Below are 21,947 nucleotides of genomic sequence, written 5' to 3' on the forward strand. Positions count from 1 at the left end.
TCCTTTCTTTCAATGTAAGCCTAATGGTCATTTGTGACGGGACTCTTTATAAGAATTACTGAGTTTTTCACAACAGTCATTAGGCAGAAAAAGTCATACTTTCCAATATATGGGTGGCCAATAGGTAATCTATCTACACACTTTGCCTTCAATATAATGATCAAAATATAGGGAAGCTACCAATTAAAAATGAGAACACTGCTTAGAAAATTACTTCTTAATGAATGTTAGAATAATGGCTAAAATGTATATTCACTAAAAATAAGAAAGCAGATTGTTCATGTGAAACAAATCCTGCTGAGTATCGTTCTTACCTGCTGTAGATATTATATAGTTACATAGTAGATGAGGTTGAAAAAAGACACAAGTCCATAAAGTCCAACCTATGTGTGCGATTATATGTCAGTATTACATTGCATATCCCTGTATGTTGCGGTCGTTCAGGTGCTTATCTAATAGTTTTTTGAAACTATTGATGCCCCCCCGCTGAGACCACCGCCTGTGGAAGGGAATTCCACATCCTTGCGGCCTTACAGTAAAGAACTATCTACGTAGTTTAAGGTTAAACCTCTTTTCTTCTAATTTTAATGAGTGGCCACGTGTCTAGTTAAACTCCCTTCTGCGAAAAAGTTTTATCCCTATTGTGGGGTCACCAGTATGGTATTTGTAAATTGAAATCATATTCCCTCTCAAGCGTCTCTTCTCCAGAGAGAATAAGTTCAGTGCTCGCAACCTTTCCTCATAACTAATGTCCTTCAGACCCTTTATTAGCTTTGTTGCCCTTCTTTGTACTCGCTCCATTTCCAGTACATCCTTCCCGAGGACTGGTGCCCAGAACTGGACAGCATACTCCAGGTGCGGCCGGACCAGAGTCTTACAGAGACAATCCCTTTTTTAATGCATGCCAATATTCTGTTTTCTTTGTTAGCAACAGCTTGGCATTGCATGCCATTGCTGAGCCTATCATCTACTAGGACCCCCAGGTCCTTTTTAATCCTAGATTCCCCCAGAGGATCCCCCCCTAGTGTATAGATTGCATTCATATTTTTTCCACCCAAATGCATTATTTTACATTTTTCTACATTAAACCTCATTTGCCATGTAGTTGCCCACCCCATTAATTTGTTCTGATCTACTAGCAAGGTTTTCCCATCCTGCAGAGAAGTTATTGCCCTGCTTAGCTTAGTATCGTCCGCAAATACAGTGATTGAACTGTTTACCCCATCCTCCAGGTTGTTTATGAACAAAATAAATAGGATTGGTCCTAGCCCAGAACCCTGTGGGACCCCACTACCCACCCCTGACCATTCCGAGTATTCCCCATTTATCACCACCCTCTAAATTCACCCTTGTTTTTTACCAGTTTTCAATCCATGTACTCATCCTATGGTTCATGCCAACGGACCTTATTTTGTACAGTAAACGTTTATGGGGAACTGTGTCAAATGCTTTTGCAAAATCCAGATACAGCATGTCTACGGGCCTTCCTTTATCTAGATGGCAACTCACCTCCTCATAGAAGGTTAATAGATTGGTTTGGCAAGAACGATTCTTCATGAATCCATGCTGATTACTGCTAACGATATCGTTTTCATTACTAAAATCTTGTATATAGTCCCTTATCATCCCCTCCAAGAGCTTGCATACTATTGATGTTAGGCTAACTGGTCTGTAATTCCCAGGGATGTATTTTGGGCCCTTTTTAAATATTGGTGCTACATTGGCTTTTCTCCAATCTGCTAGTACCATTCCAGTCAGTAGACTGTCAGTAAAAATTAGGAACAATGGTCTGGAAATTATTTGACTGAGTTCCCCAAGTACCCTCGGGTGCAAGCCATTCGATTCCATGTTAGGTTTCCCAAGTCTAATTCTAATTCTGTCCTCTGTTAGCCATGAGGGTGCTTCTTGTGCTTTCTGTGATGTGTCACAAAGATAAACACTGCAGTTATGGTTACTGAAGCCCCCCGATTCCTTTGTGAAGACTGAGGAGATGAATAAATCCAATACCTTTGCCATCTCCCCATCCTTTGTAACCAGATGTCCTTCCTCATTCTTTATGGGGCCAATATGGTCTGTCCTCCTATTTTTACTGTTTACATACTTCAAGAATTTCTTGGGATTTTTTTTGCCCTCCTCCGCTATGTGTCTTTCGTGTTCTATCTTAGTTGCCCTAATTGCACCATTACATTTCTTGTTGCATTCTTTATATAGTTTGAATGCTGTTGTTGATCCCTCAACCTTGTATTTTTTTGAAGGCCTTCTCTTTTCCTTTTATATGCATTTTTACATTGGCGTTAAGCCATCCAGGACTTTTGTTTGGGCTTTTAACCTTATTACCCTATGGGATCCACTGGCTGATGCCCTTATTTAATATGCTCTTAAAGCGAATCCATCTCTCCGTGTTCTTTTATCCCAATTTATGTCTTCTAGCAAGGTTCATACTTTAGGGAAATTGGCTCTTTTCAAATTCAGTGTCTGTATTTCCCTTATGTTTCCTATTTGTGTGATTTATAGTGAAGCCAATTGACCTGTGATCGATGTTTCCTAAATTTCCCCGTATTTCCACTTCCGTGATCAGGTCTGTATTGTTGGTAATCAGTAGATCTAGTAACGCTTTATTTCTAGTTGGTGCGTGGTTCCCTCCGCCCATTATGATAACACTTCCCATCCTTGCTGCTAATCCAAATTGTGATAGGAGATCCACCTCCCCCTCCTCCCTCAGGTTAGGGGGCCTATAGCATATTCCCAGTATTATTTTTCCCTCAGCTTCATCCCTTTGGAGATCTACCCATAAGGATTCCACCTCCTCCCTAGCTCCCTTATAGATGTCATCTCTCACATTCATTTGTACATTATTCTTGATATACAGGAGAACCCCTCCCCCTTTTTTACCCTCTCTGTCCTTGCGGTATAGGGTATACCCTTGAATGTTTGCCAGCCAATCATGAGAGCTGTTGAACCAAGTCTCTGAAATTCCCACAAAATCCAAATCCTCCTCGTACAACCGTATCTCTAGTTCACCCATCTTGTCCGCCAGGCTCCTGGCATTGGTAAACATGCCACGTAGTTTAGACTGGTTGCATGCTATCCCCTATTTGGGTGCTCCAAGATTGCAACTAGGACTTGTTACTATACTTACCTTGGGTTTATGTGCTTTAGTCAACCTACCACTAAGGATGAGCTAAGTTTTGGGCTAAACTCAGTTCAGCCTAAACCTATAAGAAACTGTCACATGATTAAGGACTGCCAGCCCAGTCAGCTACAGCCTTGGAATTCTGCACATAACAAAGGGGTGGGGATGCTGGTGGCATCATTGACCTAATATAAAGACAAGGCCATATTTGGACAATGTTTTTTTTTCCATAATTTTTATTGTTTTCTGAATAATTTGTACAAACAAGAAGTTATCATACAGAATGTGTCAAATAACGCTTATACTGGAAGAATGGTAAATAGAGTATGTGTGGTTCATCTGATAATAATAATCTGTCCTCTTAACGTAATATTAATTGTTAAACATGGATGAACAGTTGGACCATTTTACAGTTTAACGTTTTAACAATTCTAGATTCCTTGTCAAAAAACCATTCTGAGTAATTTTGAGCATTTTAGAGCATGATAATGTATAATTAAATAAGGTCTAAAATAGGAATAAAATAAAAACAAAAAAATAAAAATTAAAAATAAAAAACAAAAAATATAAAAATAAAAGGGAAGGCAAAGTAATAACTGAAACTATTGTACCTATGTTTAAGAATGACCAGTTAGGACTATGTGGTCAAATTAGTTTAATGATGTCACCAGCGTCCCTGCCCCTTTGTTAGATGCCACTGTGAGGTAGAGAATTCCATGGCTACAGCTGATTGGGCCAGTGGCCTGCTGTCCTGTAAATATATTGAACATAGGACCTATGATTAAAGAGATTAGCAGCTGGCCTTAGACCTGTTTTTTTTTTTATCCCTTGATTTTGGAAAGCCTGCTAAAAATGTAAATTGATTCTGCCTGGCAAAACATCTTAAACCTCAGCTCCCTGCAAGAGCAGAGCTATTCTACTAATCTTTCCAGCATCTGGAGTCTCCTATCTTCACCATGTTCCAGCGCTGCAGCTTCCATCAAACGTTTTAGCACTCAAAGTTTCTTGGTGTGTTAGATGCCTGTGGTAACTTCGTCCAAGCCCTAATTCACTTCGGGACACAACAGTAATGTAGGGGGTCAGAGAATGAAAACTAGGAGCGCAGTGGAGGAAATTTGACCCTGCTGGAAGGTTTGAATACCGAATTAGTCTGGCAGAGGCTGTAGCCCTGGAATGGCACAAAGTTAGAAAACAAAGGCTGCTGGGGAGGTGTGAAGGGGGCATTTAAAATTTTTTGAAGATCGACAGGGTTGCTTAAAAATACCAGACTTCCTGTCAGGTAAAATGATTGCTGCTGGGATTAGACTTGTTAGATAATGGATCCCCAGATCCAGCAGAGTAAGCTATGATTAAGCATCTATATTGATGTGAAACGTGGTAGCCTGTCTGTACCTTTCATCACCATGATGTAAGAGATTTTGGATCTTCTACACTGTTTTGCCACGAATAAAAGGTGTTATTCCGAGTGTGGCCGTTCAGCTGTTTTCTTCAATTTTCTATCCAACAGTGAAACCAGACAGGGGTTTAAACCCTTCCTCACTTAAACAAAAAATTGGCTTGACATACATTTTTAGCCATGAAGCTTCCTTTTCATCTCTATATACCATCCCTCAGTTTTGTATAGCCATATTAGTAGACATTGTTCTATCCACAAAATCCAGAGTGCCTATCTGTGGCTGTCTGTCTCTTATTGGTCTCATACTGACACATGATGCAGTATTTCTAAAATGTAAATCATTCCCAAAGTTCACACTGAGTGTAACATCATCTCCTTTATGAGTTGGAGCTAGAACAAACAGGCACAAAAAAAGCTGGACTGTGCTCCATGAAAAACACTGAAGGAAGCATCTGTGCGACTGGCAGCAGACAAAGCTTTCATAAAATACTAAAGCCCAAAATTCTACAAAGATCAAATACAAGGATCTCACTACCAGGTTTTCTAAAACACATTTTAAACTTCAATGGGAACCGGAATTTATCAGACTCTAAGTTTACAGTCTACTTTCAGCTATAAGGAAATGTAAATCCACTGTAGATTTACACTAGTCAAACCTATATGCTTCATAAAACATGAAATTAATTAGCTTAACTTGTAAGCATAATGCATAGATAAAACCATCCTAAACACTTTACCAGAATGTTAAAATTGGTGTGAATATATAGTGTAACAAATGGCTCATAGTGTAGTCCTGGCCAGATTTTACATTGCACTCAAGCTGTGGTATTTCATATGGATTTGGCACCTTCATAGAGGCATGAATGGCTAAAAATATGTGCTGGTGGAGTGAGGACAGGAGTCCACAGAGTCTCCAAAGCTGCCATAAAGCTGTAAGAAGTTATATTTCTGTTTTGTGTTACATAGAAACAGAGAGTGACATCAAAAAAGACCAAATTGTCCTATTGAGTCTGCCCCATTTTTAAAATTTTGTTACAAGAACCACATTTGTTAACTGTGCTTGTCAGTGGAAGTTAAATCAATTTTCTGTTTACATGAGCAGGATTTGTTTTCTGTTTTTGGGCTGTGACATACCACATTTAAAATAAACCACCGTCAGAAACCTGCAATCCTGTGTGGGTAAGGCTCATGTACAGTTGAAAACCTCTTCTGAACGCTGGAAACTGACAGCTGATAACCGACAGTAAAAAAGGTACATTTTACAGCTTTTACATACAGCGTTATCTCTATCTGTCTCTCTCTGCCCCCCCCCCCCCCACCTCCCCCCTGCAGGCAACAGGCATGTGGTGAAAATAGTTTTTTTTCCCATATCTTACATGTTCCTCTTTAAGAACTCTTATAAATGAAAACGTGCCTAAACTCAGGTTACAGCTTTTACACGAGGTTACAAGCATTTGGCATTTGAAATGCCAATAAACTTCTGTCCTGAATGCAATTTTGTTGCTTTTTAAAAAAAAAAAGGCACTAAACTCAACTGCCTCTAAATGACTATAAACTACTGAGTGTACATGGACAGATAAGATAACATAGAGGAGAGTTCAGGGGCTGCTAAAAAAATGCCCAACTGCTCCTAAACGTTCGTTTATCAGCAGCAGTGTACATGAGGCCTTAAACCTGTGGCTTCTGACTGTGGATCTTCTTTGTTGTTGAGATTGCACATATGGTGGAGAATGCGGGCAGGGAAAGGTCCAGCCATGTTTATGAAGACCGTACGCTGTTTGTTGTAAAACGAAAAATCTGTGCCTGAAGAATGGAGGAACCTATAAGGCGGGTAGAAAGGGCATATGCTATTAAGCAGAAGGCTAATCTTCCTTAGCAGGAGGCCATACTACAGCTACAACAGAGTCTGGGAAATATTACATGGAGTCAGTGTGAAAGTGTCAACGTAACAGAAATTTAAGGTGAAGATCCCGTACAAAGACACAGACTGCAATAAAAACTAAACAGAGGTTCTAAACCTTCCCAACTCAAATCAAAGCTGTCTGTTAGACTGTTAAGAAATGCTGGAGTTTTCTTATAATGAAGCAATGAAAGGTGTCTAGAGGGCAGTAACTTCCAACAACCAACCAATCATCTTGTGATGACTGTAATGTATTAGCTACGTGATTTTCATCTCATTTCAGAAGATTCTCAGTGAGATGCCTTTTTTTTAATAAGAAGAGATACGAGCCCATCCTTGTTTTTATCTGCGAGAAGATAGTCAAAGTAAAAGATATGTTTTATGAGGCTATCTCTCTTTGTGTTGTATAAAGATACATAGTTGACGGTTAGTTATAAAGGGATTGCACTCTTTTAGAACTATAAAACACACTTTAAATTGGAGAGTATATAATTAATCTATCTGTCTATCTATCTATCTATCTATCTATCTATCTATCTATCTATCTATCTATCTATCTATCTATAGATAGATAGATATATAAACGCCAATGGCTGGCTCAGCCCAAAAGTCTCTGCCTATAACTAAAGTATCCATTTTTGGTAGTCTGGCCCTTTAAAATGTCTAGTAGGCTTATTTTAAAGAAGGGTATTTCCTTTACCACCAACATAAAGATAAAAAAATAATAATAATGGCTGTTTGTATTTCTTCCCAAAACCTGTCTGGCAAGGTGACAACACAGGAGCACAATTGGCTAGTGTTTGACCCTATAACAGGAAGTGCCTGAACAGGGACCTTTATGACAGGATCACCAGGTGTTTAAAAACAACCTTCAGTTAAAAAATATTGAAAACCACTTTTGAAATTATAGTAGCATGTTAAGGCTTGTATAAGATTTTAGTGATTGGGTTTACATTTAATTTAAATTCTCACAAAAAAAACTGACTACAACATATGTGCTAGAGCATGTTTCCTCTACATTATAAACATTTGATATACAGGGGTATGTGAACCAGATGTTCAAGAATTCATTCTTTGCAGAAGGGAACTTTCAGCCTAAACAGGCCTTGCAGTATTCTGTTGAAAGGTATTTAAAGCCAAAACCTTAGTTCTGGATAGAATGTTGAAGAGTTAAGAATCCCTGTCAGTTTTTTTTTGCCGTCTTTTCCCCCAGGAAGATTCACCTTCACTATTGGTTTTGGTGACCACAGTGCCTGCTATGGAAAATCCTACATTATTACATTGATGCAGGAACAGGAGAGAAGGGAAAATGTTAAGTTGGGAAGCCTGTGTGTGTGACAACTACAGTGCCTTTAAAAAGTATTCATACCCCTTGACATTTTCCACATTTTGTCATGTTACAACCAAAACCCTAAATGTATTTTATTAGGATTTTATGTTATAGACCAACACAGACTGGCACATAATTGTGAAGTGGAAGGGAAATGATAAATGGTTTTCAAAATTTTTTACAAATAAATATGTGAAAAGTGTGGCGTGCATTTGTATTCAGCCCCCCTGGGTCAATACTTTGTAGAATTACCTTCACTGCAATTACATCTGCAAGTCTTTTTGGGGATGTCTCTACCAGCTTTGCACATCTAGGGAGTAACATTTTTGCCTATTCTTCTTTGCAAAATAGCTTAAGCTCTGTCAGATTGGATGAAAGCGTCTGTGAACAGCAATTTTCAAGTCTTGCCACAGATTTTCAATAGGATTTAGGTCTGGACTTTGACTAGGCCATTCTAACACATGAATATGCTTTGATCCAAACCATTCCATTGCAGCTCTGGCTGTATGTTTAGGGTTGTTGTCCTGCTGGAAGGTGAACCCCTGCCCCAGTCTCAAGTCTTTTGTAGACTTTAACAGGTTTTCTTCTAAGATTACCCTGTATTTGGCTCCATCCATCTTCCCGTCAACTCTGACCAGCTTCCCTGTCCCTACTAAATAAAAGCATCCCCACAACATGATGCTGCCACCACCATGTTTCACGGTGGGGATGGTTTGTTCAGGATGATGTGTAGTGTTAGTTTTTCATCACACATAGCGTTTTGATTGTAGGCGAAAAAGTAAAATTTTGGTCTCATCTGACCAGAGCACCTTCTTCCACATGTTTGCTGTATCCCCCACATGGCTTCTCGCAAATGGAACTTCTTATGGCTTTCTCACAACAATAGCTTTCTTCTTGCCACTCTTCCATACATAAAGTCCAGATTTTTGGAGTGCATGACTAATAGTTGTCCTGTGGACAGATTCTCCTACCTGAGCTGTGGATCTCTGCAGCTCCTCCAGAGATATCATGGGATATCATGCTTCTATGATGAATGCTCTCCTTGCCTGGCCTGTCAGTTTAGGTGAACGGCCATGTCTTGGTAAGTTTGCAGTTGTGCCATACTCCATTTTCGGATGATGGACTGAACAGTACTCCGTGAGATGTTTAAAGCTTGGGATTTTTTTTTATAACCTAACCCTGCTTTAAACTTCTCCACAACTTTATCCCTGACCTGTCTGGTGTGTTCATTGGCCTTTATAATGCTGTTTGTTCACTAAGGTTCTCTAACAAACCTCTGAGGGTTTCACAGACCAGCTGTATTTATACTGAGATTAAATTACACACAGTTGGACTCTATTTACTAATTAGGTGACTTCTGAAGGCAATTGGTTCCACTAGATTTTAGTTAGGGGTATCAGAGTAAAGGGGGCTGAATACAAATGCATGGCACACTTTTTAGATATTTATTTGTAAATCATTTTAAAAATGATTTATCATTTTCCTTCCACTTCACAATTATGTGTCACTTTGTGTTGGTCTATCACATAAAATCCCAATAAAATACATTTATATTTTTGGTTGTAACACAACAAAATGTGGAAAATTTAAAGGGGTGTGAATACTTTTTCAAGCCACTGTATCTGGGACAGGAAGGGATGGGAAACCACTTAGCACAATGGCTAAGTGGTTAACACTGGCAGCACTCTGGTCGTCAGTTCAAATCCCACCTATGGCAGTATCTGCATGGAGTTGCATGCTCTCCTTGTGCCTGAGTGTTTTTTTCTGAGTACTCCACTCCCTCCCACACTCCAAAAACATGCTGGTTAATTGGCTGCTGCCTAAAACTGGCTCTAGTATGTGTTTTTATGAGAGTTAGGGACCTTCGATTGTAAGCTTCTTGAGGTCAAGGACTGCTGTGAATGTTCATTATACTGTATATGTAAAGTGCAATGGGTTCCAATGTTGTACCCCCATATGCAAACACGTTCATGATTATCATAGAGCCTTCTTGCATTTGTAATAATAGTTTGTTTTTGGATAACTGTCAGGGTTGGTATCGATTTATCGATGACTTGTTTGCTTTGTGAGCTGGAGACATTGGAACCCTGTTATTATGATTATTTTAATTATCTTGTACCTAGTCTTAAACTTAATATTATTTTTAACCAGAGATTTCATTTTTGGCCACTCTGTTGAAAATTCAGGATGGTAATATTGTCAGCGAGCTTTTTGTAAAATCTACAGATTGCAATTATTGCATTTTAAGAGCTTCCATGTGCCTGGGGTTTTTAAATCTATACCTAAAAGCCAATTGTCTCATGTAGCAAGGACAGTGAGTAACCCTTTGGATTGTGAAAATCGTTTAAATGAGCTGATAGGAAAACTTGCACAGAGAGATTATCCTTCTGAATTAATAAAAAAGGAACAAAGGAATTTATTTAATCCTAATATAAATTCTGTGAGAGATAAAAGATTACCCTTTGTTTCCCAATTTCACTTTTTTCTTTTTATACACAACAAAAGAAAACATTGGTCCATCCTAAGAGCTAATAACCCAACTGTCCCTGAATTTCATGTCCCCCCTCTTCCTTTATATAGACGAAGTAGAACGCTCTGCATTAGATTGGTTAGGACCACACAACACCGGTTTATATCCCTGCTTGATTTGTGTTCAGTGTAATTCTATGATCAATGCCTCACCTGCATAGAGGATATAATATTAGTATTAAGGGTTACTTTACTGGTCAATCCTCTAATGTAGTCTGTTATGAAAAGCACATGTGGCACTATGTGGGCGAGACAACACAATATATATATATATATATATATATATATATATATATATATATATATATATATATATATATATAATATATAAAGATCGTATTGCCCATCACAAAATTAGGAACAAATTGGTCCAATTACCCCTTGCAAAACATTTTGTTAAAAGGTCACACGGTCTCCCAACTCAAATTTGTGGTTATTGATGGAGTGAATTAGAATAGAAGAGGGGGTAATCCTGAATTAACTTTGAGAAAACGTGAGGTTCAGTGGATACACGGTTTGGATACACTGCACCTTAGGGGACTTAATTCATATTTTGATCTATATCTCTTTATATAGTTGTCATAGGGTTTTGTACAGTTGATGTACAGTAAATATATTTAAACCTGATCCCTGGGTGGTCATCTTTACAATTTTTTAAAATTTTATTGTATTTTTTCAATAATAGGTTTATACTGGGGTGCTCTTGGAGAGATGTCGGGGAGTGTACCTATCTTGTTAACCGCACTGGGGCGTTGGCAGTAAATCGCCCCTATTTTTAGCAGTGTTTTACTGTCATTTTTGCAGAGGTTTACGACCACTAGCGGGGCGCTTTTAACCCTCACTAGCAGCCGAAAAAGGGTTAAAACTGCCTGCAAAGTGCCCACAAAGCACTGCTGCCTATTGATTTCAATGGGCAGGGGCGCTTTAGGAGCGGTGTATACAGGAGCGTTATAGCGTTATAGCGCCTCAGTGTGATGATTGTAAGTACTCCTTACTGTGCCACTGCAAAGCTTGACTTGATGCTCGACTGGTTTCAAGGCTTGTCTTTACGGCAGTGGTTCTCAACTCCTGTCCTCAGGACCCACTAACAGGCCAGGTATGCAAGATAACTGAAATACATCACAGGTGATATCATTTGCTGCTCAGTGATTGCAGTATTCTAGTCTGCATCTCCCCAAGGTAATACTTAAAATCTGGCCTGTTAGTGGGCCCTGAGGACAGGAGTTGAGAACCACTGCTTTACGGAGTTAATGCGTGGGCAGCCTTCCTTCCTTCACACAAATTGGTGTGGCAGCACATACTTCAGTGGAATCTTGGCTTTCTCAGCATATTATATGAGCTTTAGAAATCCTTTCTTTAGCCACATTCTTATCCAGTTCTCAATGTGTTGCAATCACAGACTGATGGCATTTCCCTGCCTTAATACAATACAACACAATGTTCTTGTTGCACTGTCATTTCCGATTTTTCTTTTTCCTGCCCATACAAATGATCACTACTCGCTGTGCAAACGTCACCCATTGTACCAGCACTCCCACTGCCGATAACCGCTCTTCACACCTGCACTATGTTTACATAGGAAATGGCACAGCTGCAGCATAGCAAAATTTTTGCTTGATATGTGAATTTCATCTTATTCTTTATCTTATTCCCAACACTAAAACACCAACGCACTAGACCATAATGTGCAACATTTAAAAAAATATATATAAACTATTACGCAAGATTATTTTTTATTTTAGCCTAAAAGGTTTGAGCCAGACTAAAACTTTTTTTATTTAGACTTTTTTAAATTTGATCAGTATGTGGCCTATGTGTTTTTTTTTTTCCATTCAGCTCGCTGACCGAACAAAAAAAAGTACCATGTATGGCCAATGTTACTTTAAACACTTCAGCTCCGGAAGATTTGGCTGCTCAATGACTCAATGACCAGGCCATTTTTTGCGATACAGCACTGTGTCGCTTTAACTGACAATTGCATGGTCGTGCAATGCTGTACTCAAATAAAATTGACGTCCTTTTTTGCCCACAAATAGAGCTTTCTTTTGGTGGTATTTGATTACCTCTACGGTTTTTATTTTTTGCGCTACAAACAAAGGAAGAGCGACAATTTTGAAAAAAACACTATCTTTTACTTTTTGCTATAATAAATATCCCCCCCCAAAAAAATTACAATAAGCATATATTGATTGGTTTGAGCAAAAGTTATAGCACCTACAAAACAAGGGGATAGATTTATGGCATTTTTATTATTATTATTTTTTTTTACTAGTAATGGCGGTGAACTGCAATTTTTTTTTGGGACTGCGATATTGCGGCAGCCAGTCGGGAACTGGTTAATGGTAAATTATTAGGTCGCACGTCTTTAGGTTTTAATTTGAACTGTGATTTCAAGATATCAAAAAGCAATAAATGCATCGCCACTTGGTTGTGAAGTCTGGTATTGCAGAATGACCATTAAAATGCAATGATTCTCTTTTGGGTGCTATTGCATTTTATATGGTTGGATATCAGTCTGCAAAGACAAGGGTATCGCTCTTGTTAACAAAGGGAGATTATGAAAGATGAGCATCACCTGCAGGAAGAAGATTCAAGAAAAGGTCTATTCTCCTTAGAAATCGTCCCTAAAAGTTTTTTCTCTTTTGAGACTATTTTTTTCTCCGTAAATTATGTTGTATTTATGGCTTTCAGTAATATATAAAGTAGATCTAAAGTTTTGACACTATTTTTTTTTTAAATTGCAAAAATTCAACTCACAAATGTACATTTTTAAAGGAAACTTAAAGAGGAATTAAACCCAAAAATGGAATATAATCATAAATGTAATGTGCATCTGAACTCATGGATCTCCACTGTTGTGTGCTGGCTGTGTGGACCCCAAACACACTGGCTGAGCTGTCTGAGGCTCCGTTCACATATGCTGCAGCTCAAAGCAGGAGGTCCGGTGAATCCCTGTTCACCGATTCAGGTGCGGATCGGGTCCAAATGTTTGCATGAATTCACACCTGAATTAGAACCAAAGATGCACAGGACCCTTTTAAAGTGCGGACCACAGCTGCTCCAGAGCTGTGTGAACCGGCTTCATTGAGAGCCTGTCACACTCTCCTGTCATAGATGTGAACCTGGCCTTAGATATCTTCTGGTCATCATTTATGATTAAGAGCTGGTGGAACAGGCTCCTGCGACAACCACATAATCCAGATTTCAGCCTTGTTTCTTAAGTACAGTCCTCAAGGCGCCCCAACAGGTCATGTTCTCAGGGTTTCCCTCAGATGAAACAGCTGTGGTAATTACTAAGGCAGTGAAACTGATCAAATCACTTGTGCAAAATAATGGTGAGACTGAAAACATGACCTGTTGGGGTGCCTTGAGGACTGGAATTGAGAAACACCGATCTAGATCCACTTAAGGGCCTCCAAGTCCCTTAAAGTGATACTAAAGGTTCATTTTTATTTTTTTTAAATAACAAACATGTCATACTTACCTCCACTGTGCAGCTCATTTTGCATGGAGTGGCCCCGAACCTGCTCTTCTGGGGTCCCTCGAGGGCTCTCTCGGCTCCTCCCCGCATCAGATAACTCCCTGGGAGAAGCACTCTCCCGGGGGGTTACCTTGCGGGCGCGCTCCCGAGTCCAGGATTCGGCATCCATAGATGCCCAAAGCAGGACTCGGCCCCGCCCCCAGCGGCCGAGACATTGGATGTGATTGACAGCAGCGGGAGCCAATGGCTGTGCTGCTATCAATCTATCCAATCAACAGCCGAAAACCCCCTAGCAGAGATTATATAGACAGATAGAAAAAAGGACCGTGCTTAGGATAATAAAGGAGGGTTGCTGCCTCCCCTAATAGGGCTCCCCAAAGGGGGCTCTAGATAATGACAAAATAAGCAAAAATTGGGGTGAAAGTTACTAGGTAGCGCCAGTTCACCCCAATTTTTGTTTATTTTGTCATCCCCTAGCAGAGAGACAGCGCGTTCCCGTGGGACAAGTTCGGGGGTTCAGGTAATTAAAACGGGGGTGGCTGGGGGCCGATCACCGACAGGTGTTTTTTCACCATAATGCATAGGATGCATAGGATGCATTAAGGTGAAAAAACACAAACCTTTACAACCCCTTTAAGTAAGGGGAAAGAGGTTAGTGAATACATAACTACAATAAATTGTGTTTTTTAACTGCCTGGAGCACAGCTTAAAGCATTCGTTATCACTTCATATTCCTGATATGTACCTGCTGTACCATGTACTTGGATGAGAAAGTATCCATTCTCTTTGTATTGTTTCCTTTTGTGTGAAATCACTGGTGTTCCTGCCAGTCCCTCTGTTTTCCTATTAAAAACTGACCACACTAAGCAGGAGAGCACACTGTAGTCAATTCTCTAGTTATGTTGGGAACTCAGTGTACTCTCTTCCAACGATCAGATTTGTCCTGACACTCCCCCATGCACATGCAAAGCCATTCACTGAAAAGCTTAGTGTACTGCTGTCCCCCCACCCTCATCTCTTATGCAGCTGAGAACAGAGGGAATGTGATAATAAAAAAGGAAAAGACTGAATATATAATGTAATTTTTTATGCCTATACAAAAATTGTTTTTCATTTAATTTCTATATAAACAGAATGGGTTGTTTTACAAGGTGATCATTTACAATCACTTTAAGAAGAAATTCACGGAGCACTTCATACTCTTATATTATGCGCCTATTATTAAATCTACTAAAAACATTAAGGAGTTATTCACAGACCAGGCTTTAGACATTCAAGTATTTACTTTTTCCTAACAAGCCTTAAATGAGCTTTAAAACAAGCCCTTATTGACCGCTGTAGCTTCAGACATTGGGATACTGGCAGTAGAGAGCATAACGGAAAAAAAAATAACGGAAAAATTCATCTTAATTTTGGATTCAGTTGTCAGGTAAATCATTTTGTTTCGTTGTGTTAGAGTGATTCATTTTCGGGAATTTGGTTTGTATATTAGTTGCTCTGAATCGATTTGTATTTTCAGAAGTTATTTTGGAAGAATGGCTTTTAATGTGTTAATTGTTAATGTGTTAATTTGTCATTTTGGGAGATTACTTAGGCAGCCCTCTCTGCTAGTCCAACCCACAAAGAGAAATTGAATGACCTGATTGGACGATATCGACTGGAGTCACGTGCATCTGAAAGTAACGAATTGAACAAAATTCATTTTGGATCAGTTTGTTATGTTATGATTCGGAGATTCGGATGGAACCACTGACATCCCAAGTCCAAACACAACAAGTTGGAATTCCCTTTTTTATTTCACTTTTATACCTTCCTATATTTATTGCAATATGTTTTCATTTCATATGTAGTGTATTTTTTATAGTAATGAAAAATGTTAATGCAACATCCTGTCCAGCTTAGTAGATTGCTTTAAGAAAGGCCTGGATTCTTTTCTAAATGTACATAATGTAACTGGATACTAATATTTATAAGTAACGTTAATCCGGGAAAATCTGATTGCCTCTCGGGGGATCAGGAAGGAATTTTTTCCCCTGTTGTAGAAAATTGTATCATGCTTTACTGGGGTTTTTCACCTTCCTCTGGATCAACTGTGGGTATAGGATTGTGTATATGGGATTGTATGATTTTTTTTATTATTTATTTATTGGATAACTAGATGGACTTGTGTCTTTTTTTCATCCTGACTAAGACACACTGGAGCGTTTTGCAGGCGCTATAGCATTAAAAAAAAATGTCCTAAAACAGCGGCTCCATTCACTCCAGTGTGAAAGCCAGAGGGTGCGCTGGCAGGGCGTCAGAAAAAGTCCTGCCAGCAGCTTCTTTGGAGCGGTGAAGGAGCGGTAAACTCACCCCTCCTCCACCGCTGCTCCCCATTGAAATCAATGGGGCAGCGCTGCGTTTTGCAGGTGGATTTAACCCCTTTTTGTCCGCTAGCGGGCGGTTTTAAGCCGAATAGCGCCGCTAAAACGACCATAATGCGGCGCCGGTGGCAGCACAGTGTGAAAGGGGTCTAACTATGTAACATGAAATTGAAATGGATCCAAATAAACTTGGATGTTACGTTATTATGGATGCTTCAAACCTAACAGAAGGCCCAAACTATCTCATGTCATCCAAATGAATACGAAATAATTTGTTGTTTCATCTTAATTTATTTCGGATTCGTTAAAATTCATTAATATTATGATTCGAAGGCTAGGATATATTCCAATAACAAAAAATTTTTGTCCAAATTTTGTTTCGTAACTAACCACTTCAGCACCGGAAGGATTTACCCACTTCCTGATCAGGCCATTTTTTGTGATTCGGCACTGCGTCGCTATCACTGACAATTGCGCGGTCGTGCAACACTCCCAAACAAAATTGACGTCCTTTTTTCCCCACAAATAGAGCTTTCTTTTGGTGGTATTTGATATTTATTTTTTGCACTATAAACAAAAAAAAGAGTAACAATTTTGAAAAAAAAAACAAAATGATTTACTTTTTGCTAGAAAACATTTCCAAAAAATAAAAAAAAATTAAAAAAAAGAATGTATTCATCAGTTTAGGCCGATATGTATTTTGCTACATATTTTTGGTAAAAAAAAAAATTGCAATAAGCGTATATTGATTGGTTTGTGCAAACGTTATCGCGTCTACAAAATTGGGGATAGATTTATGGCATTTTTATTATTTAATAAATGATATTATTTATTTATTTATTTTTACTAGTAATGGCGGCGATGAGTGATTTTTAGCGAGATTGCGGCAGACAGATCAGACACCTAACTGACATTTTTGGGAACCAGTGACATTATTACAGTAATCAGTGCTAAAAATATGCACTGTTATTGTACTAATGACACTGGCAGGGAAGGGGTTAACATCAGGGGCGATCAAGGCGTTATATGTGTTCCCTGCAGGTGTTTTCTAAGACCCTTTTCACACTGAGGCACTAAAAATAGCACCCTAAAAGCACCTCTCATGCCTCCCCAGTGTGAAGGCCCGAGTGCTTTCACACTGAGGCGGTGCGCTTGCAGGACAGGAAAAAAAGTCCTGCAAGCAGCATCTTTGGGTGGTTTGGGTTTGGGTGTATACACCGCTCCCAAAACACCCTGCCCACTGAAATGAATGAGCAGTGCTGCCGAAGCGCCTGCAAAGTGCTTTGTCAGCGCCGCAACATCGGCCGCTAGCTGGGGTTAAAAGCGCCCCACTAGCAGGCAAAAAGTGCCACTAAAACCAGCGGTGCTTTACCGCCAATGCCCCAGTGTGAAAGTACCATAACTGCATGGGGGACTGTGTGACTGTGAAGACACACAGATCCATTTTCCTTCATAGCAGAAAGACAGGATCTATGTGATCTCCCCTGTCAGAACGGAGATCCGCCTTATTTACACAGGCAAGTTCTGTCACTGCGGGAATGATCGCGGGTGGCCCGCAGGCATCGAGTCCGCCGGACCCGCTGATTGGCTCCCCCGCTGGCCAATGTTAGCGTGCACGCCCACAATAGCGAGTTCCCCAAGCCGATGTACAGCCATGGCGATTCGCTGGATTGTGCCACCTTGCCGCAGTATAATGACGGCGGCTGGTCGGCAAGCGGCTAAACAAATCGCACATGTCTACTAAGCAGTGTTTATATCCTCCAGTGCCCTTGAAGGAGTAAAAAATAATTGTTAGGCTACAAGGTCTTGTGAGATGATGCCAACATCCATGGTTGTGAAGTTACTATTCACATTGACGCTCTCTTTATACCACACATCACCATGGCAACTCTCCTGCCAGAGAAGGTGATTGCCAGGAACTCAGTTTCCAGCCAAATAACACTAGAGAAAACACAGGTTTAACGGAGACGCAGTATATTACATATGCCTTCAAAACACATGCCATGTTCTTTGGCTACATTCACATCCAGTGTTCAATCTGTCGTAATGAAATGTCCTTGGAATGACTGCTATGACACTCATTGTGCTTTCCATTTCCCACACATCGCCCGTTATCATCTGGCCATCGCCATTACTGTGACTTTAAAATCTAATTTCACTTTATCTGTATAGTGACAAGGATGACATTTTTACAAACAATTCAGTGAACATGTTAAGAAAACCACAAAAAAAGAGCAAAAAAAAACCCCACTCTTATCTACAAAGTATTATTCACCTTTAAAAATGGAATCTGAAGAACAGGAAATCCCACATAAATAGACATTAAAAAAAACCACCTGAGCTTGCAACTTTTCCATACCTCAGTGTCAATCCTGTTTTAGATGAAGTTGCTTTTCTTGTTTAGTCAGAAAAAGCTGACTTACAGCAGATTAATACAATGTTGTTTTTTTTTCTATGCACCAGAAAGAGCTTCTCTGACAGTATTTTCCTGCGCCTCTGAAGAAAAAATAGCTGTGGCTGAAGTTTGGTTTTCTGTTATGTATGAATGCCCCTGAGCACATGCCTGCACAGTGAGTCAGCATACCAGCTTTCCTCTCTTTAGCAATTTAAGATGTGTGGCATTTCAGATTGGCGAGCCCGTGTAGGCACTCAGGAAGCACACTTCCATTCAGCTATTCCAAAAGGCTTTGGACTGCAAAACGACATCCTGAGCGTAAAGGATATAGACAAATCTGGCAAACAGTTTAAATACCAGAATAAGGCACTGTGCACTTTACCCCAAAGAATGAGGAGAAAACAAAATCCTGTGCTAATCCAAATGACACATATTGCCTGAACTCTTTCCAAATATTAACTTTTTGTGCAAATGGCATGAATCTAAAAAGATAAGATTCAAAAACCATTCTATAATGTACATTCCACCTGCTGCTATGTAAATATGCACCGTAAAAAAAAAAGGAATGAAAAGAAAGATGTAAGCCGGTGTTGGGATGCAGTTTATGCTCTGAAATGAAGGTGGTGCTGTGCCACTTCTATTACTTCAGGCTGACAGGAGATATTCTTGGGGAGGCCGTCATCACCTATTGGATGCCGAAATCTGGATTTGGGTGGCCATATTGACACGGACATGCTTAAAGTAAACCTGGAATTCTACTTTGACTTTAGTTTGTTTAGGCTGAGCTGGCTGTCAGGGACCGGTGTGACCAGAGATGTGTGGACTGTCACAGAAAATGCCAAACACAGGTTCGGTAAAAATTAATATAATTTTATTAAAAGATAGTGAGTGCATGAAAGTAAACACACCTCCAATATGGCAAACAGTGAGACAAACCAGCAACCAACCACAGTAACACACAACAATTACCTAAACTAAATGTATATACAGGTGTGGAGATAATCTTAACCGTAACAAGCCAGGGTCATACACGGGAAACCAAGCAGATGGGAGCTGGGAGCAAGACAGGACAGGGAGAGGGTAACAGGAGACAGAGAGAGCAGGTTGGAAGGGATCAGGCTGCAGGGCAGGGGTCCTGAAACGGATGCAGGGTTCAGGAACACAGGATTCAGGGTTCAGGATACAGGAGTTCAGGGTTCAGGATATAGGAACACAGGATTCAGCAAACACAGGTCAGGGCACATGGATAAAATACCAAGGCAAGGTATGCAAGTAATCACCAGGTTAAATACACTTCCTGCAATCAGTATCAGGTGATGCCTGATTGCAGGAGATGATGTCAGCTCCTGACTGACAAGATCCACCCGCTGGTGGACACCGGAACTGCAGCCCATAGGTCTGGGATCCACAGTGCCACCAGCAGGTGAAACCTTTCCTGACAGTACTCCCCTCGAAAGAGCGACATCTGGACGCTCCAACCAATTTTATCTGAAAAAAAGTCCAAGGAGCGTCGGGTTCCAAATACGAGGCATTGCTGCTGGGATCCAAAAACGAACTAGGTGTTCCACTGCCTAGGTCTGGTAACTGGCTAGGTACCCCACCGCTGGGACTAGGCCACTGGCTAGGTATCCTGTCGGCCAGATTCTTAAAAGCATAGGACCCTTGAACCCTCAAAACATTAGGCATCCTAATGCTGGGGTATCATGGGTCATTTGTTCATAAACGACCTGGAGGATGGGATAAACAGTTCCATCTCTGTATTTACAGACGATACTAAGCTAAGCAGGGCAATAACTTCTCCGCAGGATGTGGAAATCTTGCAAAAAGACCTGAACAAATTAATGGGGTGGGCGACTACATGGCAAATGAGGTTCAATGTAGAAAAATGTAAAATAATGCATTTGGGTGGCAAAAATATGAATGCAATCTATACACTGGGGGGAGAACCTCTGGGAGAATCTAGGATGGAAAAGGACTTGGGGGTCCTAGTGGATGATAGGCTCAGCAATGGCATGCAATGCCAAGCTGCTGCTAATAAAGCAAACAGAATATTGGCATGCATTAAAAGGGGGATCAACTGCAGAGATAAAACAATAATTCTCCCGCTCTACAAGACTCTGGTCCGGCCGCACCTGGAGTATGCTGTCCAGTTCTGGGCACCAGTCCTCAGGAGGGACGTACTGGAAATGGAGCGAGTACAAAGAAGGGCAACAAAGCTAATAAAGGGTCTGGAGGATCTTAGTTATGAGGAAAGGTTGCGAGCACTGAACTTATTCTCTCTGGAGAAGAGACGCTTGAGAGGGGATATGATTTCAATTTACAAATACTGTACTGGTGACCCCACAATAGGGATAAAACTTTTTCGCAGAAGAGAGTTTAATAAGACTCGTGGCCACTCATTACAATTAGAAGAAAAGAGGTTTAACCTTAAACTACGTAGAGGGTTCTTTACTGTAAGAGCGGCAAGGATGTGGAATTCCCTTCCACAGGCGGTGGTCTCAGCGGGGAGCATTGATAGCTTCAAGAAACTATTAGATAATCACCTGAATGACCGCAATATACAGGGATATGTAATGTAATACTGACACATAATCACACACATAGGTTGGACTTGATGGACTTGTGTCTTTTTTCAACCTCACCTACTATGTAACTATGTAACTATGTAACTATGTATTTGCAAACTTAGCCCTGGATTCAAGTGACCATATCGCAACTCTGACACCGGAATGTCTGGTTACAATCATATAGCTTGCCTGGTCTCCAGGACTTGTTCCATACTTCAACGGCCATCTAGGTTTCCCCAAGGCACTGGTTGCCCGACATGGGTCCCCCAATGCACCTGAAGTTGTGACGATCGCATCTGGGTTGTGGCAAGGCACAGATGGTGCTCTACCACTCCCCTGGAGCTCACCACTACCAAGGTCGTGAAGGTAAATGTGGCTACCAATTGTGAAGGGTCTGTCCGGACCACCAGGCTTCGGCGCCATCAGAGCAACGTACTGTAGGAGGGACCTAATTGAGGCAACTAAACAAAGAATCATAGGCAGAACAGGTAACCCATACCAGGTACCCAAAGACTCAGATGGGTCAGACCCAGTGGCAGATGGAATCCTACTCTCCACAGGACAATCCGGCAGTGCAGTAAGCATAGAGTCCGTAACATCAAAAGGATCATCAGAGGCAGGCTGGAAAGCAGGCATCGGATTAACAAGCACTGGATTATCAGGCTGGGCAGTGGTCAGAGACACATCAGGCTGGGTGAAGGGCAGGGGCACATCAAGTTGGGCAGCGGGCAGAAGCACACCAAGCTGGGCAGAGGCACATCTAGCTGGGCAGCGGGCAGAGGCACATCAAGCTGGGCAGTGGGCAGAGGCACATTAAGCTGGGCAACGGACACAGGATCATCAGGCTGGACAG

The 21,947-nt window shown here is 40.6% G+C and overlaps 1 protein-coding gene across 2 annotated transcripts in view; it reads right to left on the reverse strand.

Annotated features, from left to right (window-relative positions):
• Positions 1 to 21,947, reverse strand: part of NEK6 (NIMA related kinase 6) — a 374,972-nt gene that overhangs the window by 293,282 nt on the left and 59,743 nt on the right. Inside the window, exon 1 of one of the 2 annotated variants that reach the window (XM_073600368.1) lies at positions 18,492 to 18,794. The exons of the other annotated variant lie outside the window; for it this stretch is intronic. The gene's annotated coding sequence lies outside the window, so the exon portion shown is untranslated. Of the gene's footprint in view, positions 1 to 18,491; positions 18,795 to 21,947 lie in introns of those variants that run through there. 2 annotated transcript variants of the gene reach the window in all.

This window comes from Aquarana catesbeiana, linkage group LG09, assembly GCF_042186555.1.
Source record: "Aquarana catesbeiana isolate 2022-GZ linkage group LG09, ASM4218655v1, whole genome shotgun sequence".
NCBI classification, from domain to species: domain Eukaryota; kingdom Metazoa; phylum Chordata; class Amphibia; order Anura; family Ranidae; genus Aquarana; species Aquarana catesbeiana.